At 38.1% G+C, this 13,531-nt stretch overlaps 1 protein-coding gene and 1 long non-coding RNA gene across 3 annotated transcripts in view; one reads left to right on the top strand and one right to left on the bottom strand.

The window, feature by feature from the left end:
* The window catches only part of FBXL17 (F-box and leucine rich repeat protein 17), a 510,317-nt gene that overhangs the window by 296,704 nt on the left and 200,082 nt on the right, over positions 1 to 13,531 (top strand). The gene's annotated exons all lie outside the window — the stretch shown is intronic.
* LOC145511698 (uncharacterized) overlaps positions 1 to 13,531 on the bottom strand; it is a 30,999-nt gene that overhangs the window by 8,986 nt on the left and 8,482 nt on the right. The window contains exons 1-2 of one of the 2 annotated variants that reach the window (XR_014058079.1): positions 3,798 to 3,849; positions 528 to 712 (exon numbers count right to left, since the gene is read on the bottom strand). This is a non-coding gene — a long non-coding RNA (uncharacterized LOC145511698). Of the gene's footprint in view, positions 1 to 527; positions 713 to 3,797; positions 3,850 to 13,531 lie in introns of those variants that run through there. The other variant, XR_014058080.1, reaches the window with a different exon arrangement.

Raw genomic sequence — 13,531 nt, 5'->3', positions numbered from 1 at the left:
TTATCTCTGAAAGATAATAAGAAAAATAAATTGAGAAATAATACATCAGTAGATGATAAATTTTGTTCATAGCAAATTATTTTTTAAAAAATCACTATTGTTTTTCATCCAAAACAACAACAGAGAAATCAAAGACACATCTATTATAAATGTCTGTTTTGATTTTACATTATTTTAAAAGTAAAGATTTGTTTTTTTTCCCCCAAATTTTCAAGTTAGTCTTCCTCTTCGTGTGGTTTTCATCTTATCTAATTTTCTTAAACATAAGGAAGCATTTTATTCATTTTAATGAATACATATATGAAGGAATTTCTCTCCTGTTCATACTTAACTGTTCACACGCAGATCCTTCTCTAGTTATTCTGACAAACTGGGAATAGTAGTTCTAAGACTGGGCTCCTCACTTCCTTATACGTTAACAGCAATAAGCTGAGGGCACCCAGAAGGTGGAAGAGCTGCTGAAAAGAAAGAGGGACAGCTCACATCTTTAAAACCAGCTTAGGCCAAGGTTACTGAATAGCTTTTACCTTATACATAACCTCCGTTGCCTCACTTTCCTGTAGCTGAGAGCTGAGGCTAGCTCCTTGCCTGGTCGACGGGGAGAGATGCTGGCCCCTCTGATTTTACACACCAGTGCGCTCTGGCGTCTGCGTTCCTTGGAGTGCTCCAAGGAACACCATCACCGTCATTTGTCAGGCCGTTGGGGGACAGTCTGTAGAACAAATGACAAGAGTTTTAGGAATGTCAGCTTTCCATTTTGATAGATGAAGCAACTTTTTTTAAAGGAAAAATGAACTTTAAATAGAGAATAAACACACACCCTGGGTATAAAATGCAGTTTGACATATTAACGGAAAAGAGCATGATATTAACATTGTGTCTCCACTGTAACAGTATATGGGACACAAGAAAAACACATGCAAGCAGAACAGGCTGGGTATTTGGAAATGGTAAAGGAAATATAGAAGAAGTGACTACTGACTGCATTAAACCTAGAGGAGTCTTCGTCTTTTTTCAATTCACTTTCCTGAACTCTCAATTTTTTTATGAACCTGTACTGCTTACATAATAATGAAGTGAAAGGAAAGCCCTGTCCTTTGAAAACTTGATAATTTTAAGATATTTATGTTTTTGCAATTACTTTGCTATCTGTTCTCTTAATATTCTGTAAATTTATGTTTTATATGTCAAAAAGAAAAATGAGAGAGGGAGTTAAACCATAGAAAGGAATAAATACTTTATTGAAAATGAAAATATTTATTAAATGCTTTATTGTCCCCCAAAAATGTTGACGTAAAAATTGCCTCAGTATTTTAAATCATAGATGGAGAATATTTAGTTTCATTAAGCTAGGGAGCTTATCTATTTAATGTTTCCTATAGCACAAAATGTGGCTCACTCCCAGCTAGTGAAAAGCTTGTAATTATTTGTAGCTCTCTTTATTGATTCTCTCCTCATTCTTTTCTTTTTTATCCCTTATGGAATAGCTGAGTTTGTTGTTAGAAAAGTTCGTATTCTTTTTAATTGATACCTATAGTATTGTAAATATAAATTTTATATAGATGAATTTCTATTAATAACTTTATTTTGGATAGCCTCGTATCCATGGCCACATAAGCATGATGTCTGTATGCTAATATGCTTACTTAATCTTTAATATATTTTCATAATATAGGAATACCAGGCTACAGAAGAGCAAATGAGAAGGTCATTTTTTATTCATGTACTACTGAATGTACCTTCTGCTTGTAGCTCATTATACATACAGTGAAGCCCAGTGTTTTAAAAGTGGAAAGCATACCAAATTAAACCACAAGTTTTGCAACTGATGTTCCTTTTGTAAAAGGAGTGCTCTCAATCTTTTCAATTTTATTTATTCTGACTGCTTGTTACTCATTTGTGCTTCTCTCTTCTCCGTTATAGTCAGAATTTCTAATCCCATTTCAAGCAGAAGGCTGCCACTTTTCATCAGAGAAGAGGCAATAAACACGCATCACACTTACATATTTGGGCTTTCATATGGGGCGCTCAAAGTGTTTTATGCACAAGTAGTGTTTCCCCCCGGCTTTTTTTTTTTTTTTAAGTAGGAAAAATGAAGCCTAGAGAGCTTAAATGGCTGAAGGAAGCCCACACCTGAAACAGTGAAAGCCGTGATTTTCATTAAACGTGTATCTGTGAAAATATTCAGTGTTTCTTGCTTGGACACCAGTTTGTATACTGTGCTTGAAGAGTGACACAATGCACAGAATGGAAACCGATGTGAGAGCATGTTTGCCACGGCCAGTTAGGGTGCCCGGTGACGCGGCCAGAGGGGCTGCTGACGGAGGGGAACTTGATGAGCATGACTGTTCAGTTAATGTCTTTAAATATCAAAATTATAAAAAGAACTCAACTGGAAAGAAAAAGTGTGTATGTGTGTTTGTTTTTGTTTTTTTCAGATTCAGACCGTTTAGAGTTTTGTGACTGGCTGAGTGGGCCAGAGAAAGGCAACCGATGACTGGGGTCTAGTCAGTGCAGCTGGAAGTCCTGGTTCTCAGGAAAGAGCCCCTTTCTCATTTAATCTCTCTCTTCTTCTCCTCCCCCCACAAAGACATAAATGATCTCAACGAAATTCAGATGTGTATTATTAGTCATAAAAGCATGAGTAAGAGATTAATAGAAAATAAACAACCTTTTAAAATATTAATTTAAAAAGATGGTCTTGTTCTAAAAGATGTCTGAATGTGTGTCTGTGATTCTCAACTTGCTTTTCCCTGGATCTATGGGGCAGGACTTTGAGGACGCAGAAAATCAAAGGAATGAGGACTCAGAAGGTCTTTTTTTTTTTTGATCTCCTGCACTTTTGATGGTGATGTTCAGATTAGTTTAATATGTGCCTGTGGGGTTGGGGGCAGACTGGGTCTGGGACGTTTGACTTACATTGAGAAGGAAGGCATAAGATGTGGAGGCGGCCATAGAAGGAGGAAAATTAAAACCGAGGAAGGCTGTGTGTTTGAGACAGTGATGGTTAAATTTAGAGATTTAAATGTAGAGGTTAGAGGTTGTTGCTTTTGTGATGAGTGGAACTTTGGGAAGACAGATTTCTGGAAAGGATTTTCTGAGGTGAGAGACTAGTGCCACTGGGTAAGGGGTAACTAAACTCGCCAGCCTGTGATACTTTCTGCTGCTGCTGCTGCTGCTGCTGCTAAGTCGCTTCAGTCGTGTCCGACTCTGTGCGACCCCATAGACGGCAGCCCACCAGGCTCCGCCGTCCCTGGGATTCTCCAGGCAAGAATACTGGAGCGGGTTGCCATTTCCTTCTCCAGTGCATGAAAGGGAAAAGTGAAAGGGAAGTCGCTCAGTCGTGTCCGACTCTTAGCGACCCCATGGACTGTAGCCTACCAGGCTCCTCCATCCATGGGATTTTCCAGGCAAGAGTATTGGAGTGGGGTGCCATTGCCTTCTCCAGTGATACTTTCTACCAGGTGAAAAAAGTATATCCAAAAAGTGCTGTATGGCCTACATTCATGTTAGTGATGGGTGGCTGAGAGCTAAGAATAGCCAAGAATGTGTTGGCTGAACAGTAGAGGAGTGTCCACCTGATCTCACCGTACCTCTTACCATTCGTAACACAGACCAGATTAAATTTTTAAATAAGATAGTTACTGAGTCAGTTCTAATAAAAACTCTCCATTTAACTGAAAACTGCGTGAAGCAGGATTTACTAATACTAATCATGGTATTTTTTAGCTGTGATTTGTCTATATATACACATATATAGGTATAAAGATATATTTAAATAAAATGTAGATATATACTTAGCATGTGCCTGCTCAGTTGCTCAGTCATGTCCAACTCTTTGTGACCCCATGGAATGTAGCCTGCTAGACTCCTCTGTCCTTGGAATTTCCAGGCAAGAATACTGGAGTGGGTTGCCATTTTCTACTCCAGGGGATAGTATAACTACATACATAGAAACTTAGAATTTCCTACTGAATTCCTATATATATATATATATATATTTCCCCTAGAAGACCACTTTAAAACATTCCCTATATAGATATGGTGAAAAGTACCATATTTTTTTCCTCAATTTATCCTTATAAAATTTAGAAATACGCTTGGGTTTTGTAAATGCCTGTCAGTATAGTAGTTGGGAGAAATTGTGGATACATTAACCTGGAAACAAACTTCTTAAGATGTCAAACACCTGTCTGATACACCCATTGTGAACATTTCATGCTCAGATGGCAAATGGCGTTCCTTTGAGAACAAAGCAGCAAAGCGAGAAGGTAGAGCAACTCCTTGGCCTTGCTCCCCGTCAGTCCTGGGCCGGACCAGCCGAAAATGTGAAGGTGGAGACGGCGAGCTTGTGGCTCGCCGCGCTGCTGCAGCGCTAGACTTGTGCTCCTGAGGAGAGGCCATTGCTCATTAGCAGAGCGGCCGCTTTCCAAGGTCCCCAGTTCTTGGAGCAGGACCTCCATCCCTCTGGGCTCTCGCTCAGTTCAGTGCAGTTCAGCCGCTCAGTCGTGTCCGACTCTGCAACCCCATGAATCGCAGCACGCCAGGCCTCCCTGTTCGTCACCAACTCCCGGAGTTTACCCAAACCCATGTCCATGGAGTCGGTGATGCCATCCAACCATCTCATCCTCTGTCATCCCCTTCTCCTCCTGCCCTCAATCTCTCCTAGCATCAGGGTCTTTTCAAATGAGTCAGCTCTTCGCATCGGGTGGCCAAAGTATTGGAGCTTCAGCTTCAACATCAGTCCTTCCAGTGAACACCCAGGACTGATCTCCTTTAGGATGGACTGGTTGGATCTCCTTGCAGTCCAAGGGACTCTCAAGAGTCTTCTCCAAACCACAGTTCAAAAGCATCAATTCTTCTGCGCTTAGCTTTCTTCACAGTCCAACTCTCACATCCATACTTAACTACTGGAAAAACCATAGCCTTGACTAGACGGACCTTTGTTGGCAAAGTAATGTCTCTGCTTTTTAATATGCTATCTAGGTTGGTCATTACTTTCCTTCCAAGGAGTAAGCGTCTTTTAATTTCATGGCTGCAGTCACCATCTGCAGTGATTTTGGAGCTTCTGTGTAAATGAAGAGATGATAAGACCCTTAAGGCCTGCCAGTTCTAATATCCAGAGATTACACCATTTAGTCTCATCTGCCCTGGAGCTATTTCTTGTCTATACCTTTGTCTCAGATGGTAAACTGTCTGCCTGCAATGCAGGAGACCAGGGTTCGATCCCTGGGTCGGGGAGATCCCCTGGGGAAGGAAATGGCAACCCACTCCAGTATTCTTGCCTGGAAAATCCCATGGACGGAGGAGCCTGGTAGGCTACAGTCCCTGGGGTCCCAAAGAGTCAGACACAACTGAGTGACTTCATGTCACTTTTCACTTTCATGCATGGGAGAAGGAAATGGCAACCCACTCCAGTGTTCTTGCCTGGAGAATCCCAGGGACGGCGGAGCCTGGTGGGCTGCCGTCTATGGGGTCGCAGAGTCGGACACGACTGAAGCAACTTAGCAGCAGCAGCAGTACCTCGTAGATAATGCCCTAAAGATTTCACTCTGTAGTAATTGCCCTAAGAGAAAAGCACAGTGTGTTTCAAACTCAGATTATTTTCAGAATCAAGTCTGAAATATCAGAAGCTGTTCCCTAGAATATTAATAGGTCTTACTCTTGAGAATTACTTGGTCAAGCCAAGTGAAATAGGCCTTTGTTCTGCAATACTGCTCAAAGCTTTTTCTGTGCTTAAATTTATTGTGACCCAAGGCTCTGGGTTTCCGTGATGCAGTCTTTTTCCAACTGGTTTTAGTGAAGTCTCCCTTTTTGTGTGGAAAGTCTCTATTCTCCGAGAAACAATGTTTTTGACTGTTTTCAATCTATCCACAGACATATTCAACTAAACAAACGTTAGACATGGTGAGTGTTCCTCTTCCTAAAATCTGGCCTTCTAGTTTTGGCCTCTACAAGCAACTGCTGCAGAAGTGCCTGAAGGCATCGGGCTATGAGTTCAGGGTTAGACAGAAGGGTAAGAATGTCAAAATACTAAGAATTTGCAGACCGGGCCTAACTTTACCCAGTGTTTTGAATTCATTCCCCTTCCCCTTTCTCATATAAGAGTGTTTATGTAGACAGTAGGGAAGGAGTGCTTATCTGAGTTTCTGAGTTATTTCTAGCTTTAAGTTCTTTCTCTTAGGGAAAACGCATGAACTTTTTAATTGTAATCATGCTGACTTCAACTTAGATCTGCCACTAAACTGGTCTAACTATCAGACTGAGCCATTATTCTGCATTGTAAAAATGGATATGGTAAAATGGTTGAATGGAGTTGTATTTTACAGAACTAAGTAAGTTAATATTTAGCAAATTACTAGCTCCTGAATGCTCACTGATACTGGCTGTGTTTATTCTTTGATTGTCTGGCAGAGAGGTCCTGGATGTAGGAACAAGTAATCTGGTCTCATTACATTGCTGACTCGTTACTAACTACCCTAGTATATAATATTGTTGACCCTTCAACTTAATGTCTCTATAGCTCAGTCCTCTCACTCATCAAGTGAAGATAAAACTACCTTACATGGTGTTTTAAAGTATAAACTGAGATAATAGACCTGTAATCAATTTCAAAAGATTTTTTAAAGTACTAATTAATATTTTTTTTAGTAGTGGTAAAATGATTATTGACTTTCAGTCTGACCATAAATTTTTTCTGTTACTAGTGTTATATGTATTATAATGGGATTGCTGGAGGAGCATACTATTTTAATAGAATCCCTTAGGATGGATTTAAGAAAAAGTACTGAGCCTCTTTTTTTCCATCTTACGTAGGAAGGTTTATATTCTTTCAAACATCTGTATACACGTTCTTTCATCTTCAAGTGCACAACTGTAAAAGATTTAGAGTTTTTGAAGATTGTGCATTTAATTTTTGGTTGAATTGTATATAGATCAAATCCGTGCATCAGAAAGTCTACAAAAAGAGAATTTATAGAGCTTGGGGAGATGGAGTTAAAAATTTATAAGTCTTTGGGGCCCTTAAATGAGAAAGATGTGAAAAATCTGTTTTTGACTTAAAAACTATATTTTAGAGCTGTGGGAAACTAATGCTGTAAACTCTTACTTGAAAATCACATGGTTGATTTCTTCTGTCACATTTACATTGCGTCATTATTAAACCTTTTAATTTCATAGAACAAAGATTTGATTTGGCATTGAAATCTTGTTCAGTTTTTTTTTTTTTAAAGCATTTTCTTTTGAAATTAATTTCTGATGGCAAATTTTTGATGGTTTATTACAAAAAACTTGGGCCTTTTTAAAAAAAAAAAACACTAGGTTTTAAATTTTGTTGTGAGACATATTATGTTTATCTCACATTATGTCACTTTTTTGCCTAAGTTTTTCATTTGTGTTTCTGACCTCTGAATGGATTAATGGTTTGAAGACATTTGCAGAATGCTTTGGGGTAATAGATAGCTTACCTGTCTGTTTTGATAAATCTCCATTTCCTTACTAGATATTTAGGAAGGAGATCTAGATTACCAGATATGCCTCTAAAGCCCTTGCTGCTTCCTCTGTCTCTTGCAGCTATGTTTTCATAATTCACTTTCCAAGTGCCAATAGTTAGGTTGGCATTTTGTAATTTCTTATAGGAGTTAAGTGTGTAGACAGAAAAAGTCTTAAACTTGCATTGTGAAGAAACGATTTCAAAAGATGTAAATCATTGGTAACACTGTGTCCCGTCTAAAATGTGCTTAAATTGGTGACAGTTCCCAAGATCATGGACCACGTGCCTATTTTCATACTGTGGTTAATGGCAAAGAGTGCTTCTTGGATGTTTTTCTAGGAGTTTATTGTAGAGTGTATGAGGCCATGAGTTTCTGTAAGTTCTGTTTCTGGGCATAGCTTTGGATCAACACCATGGAATAAGAAACTCTGCCTAGCACCCAGTCATCAAAGTTGATTAAGCATGAGCCTCCATTGTTGGAAGGAGGAACATTCTCACCTAGAGACTTTTAATATATAATACTAAAGAAAAAAATTGTAAAGTATTTTACAAATACATATTTTCTGACTTGGAAATATTTAATAATAGCTAGCAATTAAAATAATAACTGAGCTTCTATGAATATAAAGCACTGTACATATATTGTACCATTTTATCATTATGATAACCCTATGAAGTCATTCCCTCCCTTTTATAATCAAGGTTAAGAATAACCACTTTTAGTCTCATGCTTCACATATACTAATACACTGCAATTTTTTAAGTAGCTGCTTTATTGCCCAAAATATCTAATCCATAGCACTCCTACATTACCAAGTTTGTATTCTGCCTTTATTTTCTTGTATATGTGACGTCTGTGGGCAAACTTCCTTGGTAAAAACCTCACACCCACAAAGCCTCAGATATTATCACCTCATTCTTACAAATCATTTGACAATTAACTTACTGTTTTAAAAGAAAGATACTGAATACACACTGATACAAGAATATGTCAGAAATATAGAATTGTGTAGAAAGGGTCGTTCATCATGTTGCTCCGTGACTTTGTTATTGTACTTCCGCGTTATTTCTTGCAATCTTTACATCTCAAGGAAAATACCATCTTATCACGTCTCTGCATCTGAATACCATAATTTATTTAACCTTTCCTGTTTGTGTTTGCAGTGATAGGATTTCTGTATCATAGGGCTTATTTACCGAAAGCTTTGTTAGTTTGTTCATCTTGTGTTAGGGGATCCAGAAGACCCCTAGGCACATAGGGTGACCCATAATATATAAAGGAAGGAATGAATAATACCAGACTACACTCCAGAATGGTTTTGCTGACTTGTGTTAGCTGCCACATGTGTATCTGTTTCCCCTCAGCAAGGTGTGGAAGTTGACAATTAGGTCCACAGTTACCGTTTTATAAATAAGCTGCTCTCAGAGTGAGAATCGAAGCTCCAAATGGTCAGAGGCATGTCGTGGCCACTGTATTTCAGTTGGCTCCTAGAGGGCAGTCATACAGTCCACTGGTTTGGAAAGTGGTATTGGTCTAATTTCTAAGTATATATCTGTCATTCAAGATTTTATTATATGTAAATATATAATTTTTATTATTTTGAAACTTTGGTTTAGAGCCAAACTTTGGTTTAGATTCTCCAGGAGATCTTCTCAACCCAGAAATCGAACCGGGGTCTTCCGCATTGCAGGTGGATTCTTTACCATCTGAGCCACAAGGGAAGCCCAAGAACACTGGAGTGGGTAGCCTGTCCTTTCTCCAGCAGATCTTCCCAACCCAGGGATCCAACCAGGGTCTCCTGCATTGTAGGTGGATTCTGTACCAGCTGAGCTATCAGGCAAGCCCAGTTTAGAGCCACTGTAATATTAATATAAAGTTTTCCTTTTTTGTTTCCCAAGATATAAAGTAATATGCTTCAACATTTGTCCTGTTTTTGAATAAACAATCAAATAATGTCATTTTTAAATTGATGATGAGGAATGATGCCAGCGTGAGGCTTTAGGTACTAATCATGTATTTATTTTATGCTGATTTGGCGCGTTGTCACATTTTCCAACAGCTTTGGGATAGGGGCTATATTTCAATCAAATCTATAACAATTTTTTAATTGAGATCCATTTTTTTTTTCCTACTTCAGTTTATTAGAACACATAGACCAGAATTTAGGGGAGCTTTCTGGGATTATGGGGCTTCCCTTGTGGCTCAGCTGGTAAAAATCTGCCTGGAATGTGGGAGACCTGGGTTCGATCCCTGGGTTGGGACGATCCCCTGGAGAAGGGAAAGGCTACCCATTCCAGTATTCTGGCCTGGAGAATTCCATGGACTCTACAGTGGCAAAGAGTCAGACAAGACTGAGCAACTTCCACGTTCACTTTCTTTCTGTGATTATACTATTGTCCCCAAAGTGTTTGAATCAAACTCAGAATTATGCTTGTGTTGTTATTCAGCTGTTCTAATGGACAATGATACTTTTTTTTTTTAGCAGAAAAAATATTTAAATTCTCGGGACTTTATAATAGTGACTTTGAATATTTCACATAATGTGGCTTTTGGAAGGAAGGCTATTTTAAGCATTGTTTTTTCTTTTTAGACCAAAGTTCAGAGTCATCTTATTGTCTTATAACTAACTAGCTAATGTGAACATTTTTTTTTCATTTTAAGCTACTACCAATTGTTTTGTCAAATAGGGATAATGGAAATTCACAGGTATAGCATTTACTAAGTATAGTTTATATCAGTACATTTTATTGTATAGTTTGTCTCTGGTCAAATGCAAAACACAGCCTTTTGCAATTTGGAAAGGACTTCTAGCTTCTAGATTGTTTTTTATTGAGGCCATAGTTGGGCAATATGATTTTCATTATTCAAACTGTAAAGCATCATATCATTTTCTCAGTTTATACCACTTTAATATTATATGACTTGCCTGGTGGCTCTGATGGTAAAGCGTCTGCCTACAATGCGGGATTCCCAGGTTCGATCCCTGAGTTGGAAAGATCTCCTGGAGAAGGAAATGGCAACCCACTCCAGTACTCTTGCCTGGAAAATCCCATGGGCAGAAGATCCTGGTAGGCTACAGTCCCGTGGGGTCACAAAGAGTCGGACACCACTGAGCGACTTCACTTTAACTTTCATTTTCAGGATTACCCTGGTGGCTCAGACAGGTAAAGCATCTGCCCGAAATGCGGGAGATCCGGGTTTGATCCCTGTGTTGAGAAGATCCCCTGGAGGAGGAAATGGCAACCCACTCTAGTGCTCTTGCCTAGAAAATTCCATGGATAGAGTAGCCTGGTGGGATATAGTCCATGGGGTCGCAAAGAGTCGGACTCGACTGAGCTACTTCACTTTCAGTTTTAATCTTATATTGTGAATTGATCAGTTAACCTAAATAGCTGAAATAATAACAGGATTTTAAAACACAAGTAACCTTTGGACTCTGTTAACTGTGAAGGGGGTCCAGAACTTTTCTTGAAGAACAAAGCAGACTTACAACTCAGGGAAGCCCCTCTTTTCTCCCCCTTAGAGATTAGTATCCATTTATTGAAAGAGTTAAGACAGGAGTATTGTAAAATAAAATGCCCAAGGAATTTGCATAATTTAAAATTATATAAACGCCCATTTATTTATGAGTCTTCTCCTGAAGGACCAAGGCGGTTTATTTGTATGAGAGCATGCTGATGGGAGTTTCAGATAACCTTTCTTCCACAAACCACACCCCAACTGCATCATCAGAGATTTCCAGTTTTCAGAACTTTAAAGTAGGGTGAGCAAGACGCTTGTGAAACAGTGTAAGTAGAATCCTTCTCAGTTTTAGACTTTCCCATAAATATTTTCAAGTTTTCAGATTTGTTTGTCTGCTTGCTTAATGAATTAACTAGTGACATTTTACATACGTATGAAATGATCAGTATCATAAAGCCTAGTAACCGTCTGTCCCCACACAAAGTGATTGCGCTATTATTAACCATTTTCCATGTTTTGTGTTACATTCTCATTGCTTCATCTATTTTATGACTGGAGATTTGTGCTTCTTGACTCCCTTCACCTATTTCTCCCCACTCCCCCTCTCTCTGGCAGCCACCTGTTTGATTTCTGCATCTATATTTTTGTTTTGTATACGTGAGAACATATGGTATTTATCTTTTTCTGTCTGCTTTATTTCACTTAGCATAATACACTCTATTCAATCATCTTCACACAAATGACAATTTTTTAAAAATATTTATTTATTTGGCTGTGCCAGGTCTGAGTTGCATCATGTGGGATCCAGCTCCCTGACCAGAGACCGAACCTGAGTCCCTTGCATTAAGAGCGCAGAGCTCTAGCCACTGGACCTGCAGGGAAGTCCCAGGATTTATTTTTTAGTGGCTAAATGATATTCTGTTTTATGTATGCCACATATTCTTTATCTATGTGTCTATTGATGGACATAGGTTATTTCCATTTCTTACTATTTGTAAATAGAACTGCAGTTAACAAGTGGGTGAATGTATCTTTTTGAATTAGTGTTATTATTTTCTTCAAGTAAATACTCAGAAGTGAAATTGCTGAATTACATGGCAGTTTTATTGTTAATTTTTTATGTAATCTCCATGCTCTTTTCCAAAATGGTTGTAGTGATTTACAATCCCATCAACGGTGCATGAGGGATCCCTTTTCTCTAAATCCTCTACAGCACTTCTGTTAGTTGTCTTATTATCATTGTGACAGGTGTGAGGTGATACTGTACTTTTGATTTGTATTTCCCTGATGATTAGTGATGTTAAACATCTTTTCCTCGTATATGTTGGCCATCTGTCTTTTAGGGAAAAGAAGTCTATTCCAGTCCTCTGCCCATTTTAAAAATCAGGCTATTTGTTTTCTTGATACTGAGTTGTATGAGTCTTTTGTATATTTGGATATTAACCTGTTATTGGATATATCATTTGCAGCTTCAGTAGAGGGCCTTTCTGTTTTCTTGATAGTTTCCTTCACTGTATAAAAAGCTTTTTAGTTTTGCGTAGTTCTGTTTGTTTATTTTTGCCTGAGGAAACAGATCCTAAATATATTTCTAAGACCAGTGTCAAAGAACATAATAGTGCCAATGTTTTCTCACAGTTTTAAGGTTTCCAATCTTACATTTAACCCTTTTATCCATTTCAAGTTTATTTTTTGTATATGGTGTGAGAAAGTAATCCAGATTCATTCTTTTGCATATAACTGTACAGTATTCCCAATGACATTTATTGAGAATGCTGTCTTTTCCCCATTTTATGTTCTTGTCTCCTTTGACATAGATTAATTGGCCTTATGAGTATGGGTTTATTTCTGAGCTCTCTGTTCTGTTCCATTGATACATGTATCTGTTTTTGTGCCAGTACCATGGTGCTTTTGATTACTGTAGCTTTGTAGTATAATTTGAAATTAGGGAGTGTGACACTTCCAGTTTTGTTCTTCTTTCTCAAGATCATTTTGGCTATTGGGGTATTTTGTGTTTACATACAAATTTTAGAATTATCTGTTCTCATTCCGTGCAAAATGCCCTTTGTATTATGATAGAAATTGCACTGAATTTGTAGATTGGTTGCCTTAGGTGGTATGGTAATTTTAACAATGTTAATTTTTCCAATTCATGAACACACTTATTTGTGTTGTCTTTAATTCCTTTTCATCAGTGTCTTACAGTTTTAGAGTATAAGTCTTTTACCTCCTTAGATTCATTCCTATGTATGTTACTCTTTTAGATGCTGTTGTAAATAGCACTGTTTTCTTTATTTCTCTTTCTGATAACTTGGTAATTCTATACACTGATAACAAACTATCTGAAACTTCTGAGACTTAATTTTGGATCCTGCAACATTACTGAATTCATTTATGGGTTCTAATCATTTCTTTGTGGCCTCATTAGGATTTTCTACATATAGTATCATGTCATCTGCAAACAGTGGCAGTTTTACCTCTTTTCCAGTTTGGATTCCTTTTATTTCTTTTTTCTTTTCTGATTACCATGACTAGGGCTTCCAATCCTATGTTGAATACAAGTGGCAAGAATGAGCATC

The sequence above is a fragment of the Giraffa tippelskirchi genome, chromosome 6, assembly GCF_054371585.1.
Source record: "Giraffa tippelskirchi isolate mGirTip1 chromosome 6, T2T-mGirTip1v1.2.pri, whole genome shotgun sequence".
NCBI classification, from domain to species: domain Eukaryota; kingdom Metazoa; phylum Chordata; class Mammalia; order Artiodactyla; family Giraffidae; genus Giraffa; species Giraffa tippelskirchi.
This window is presented reverse-complemented; position numbering and strand designations above follow the sequence as displayed.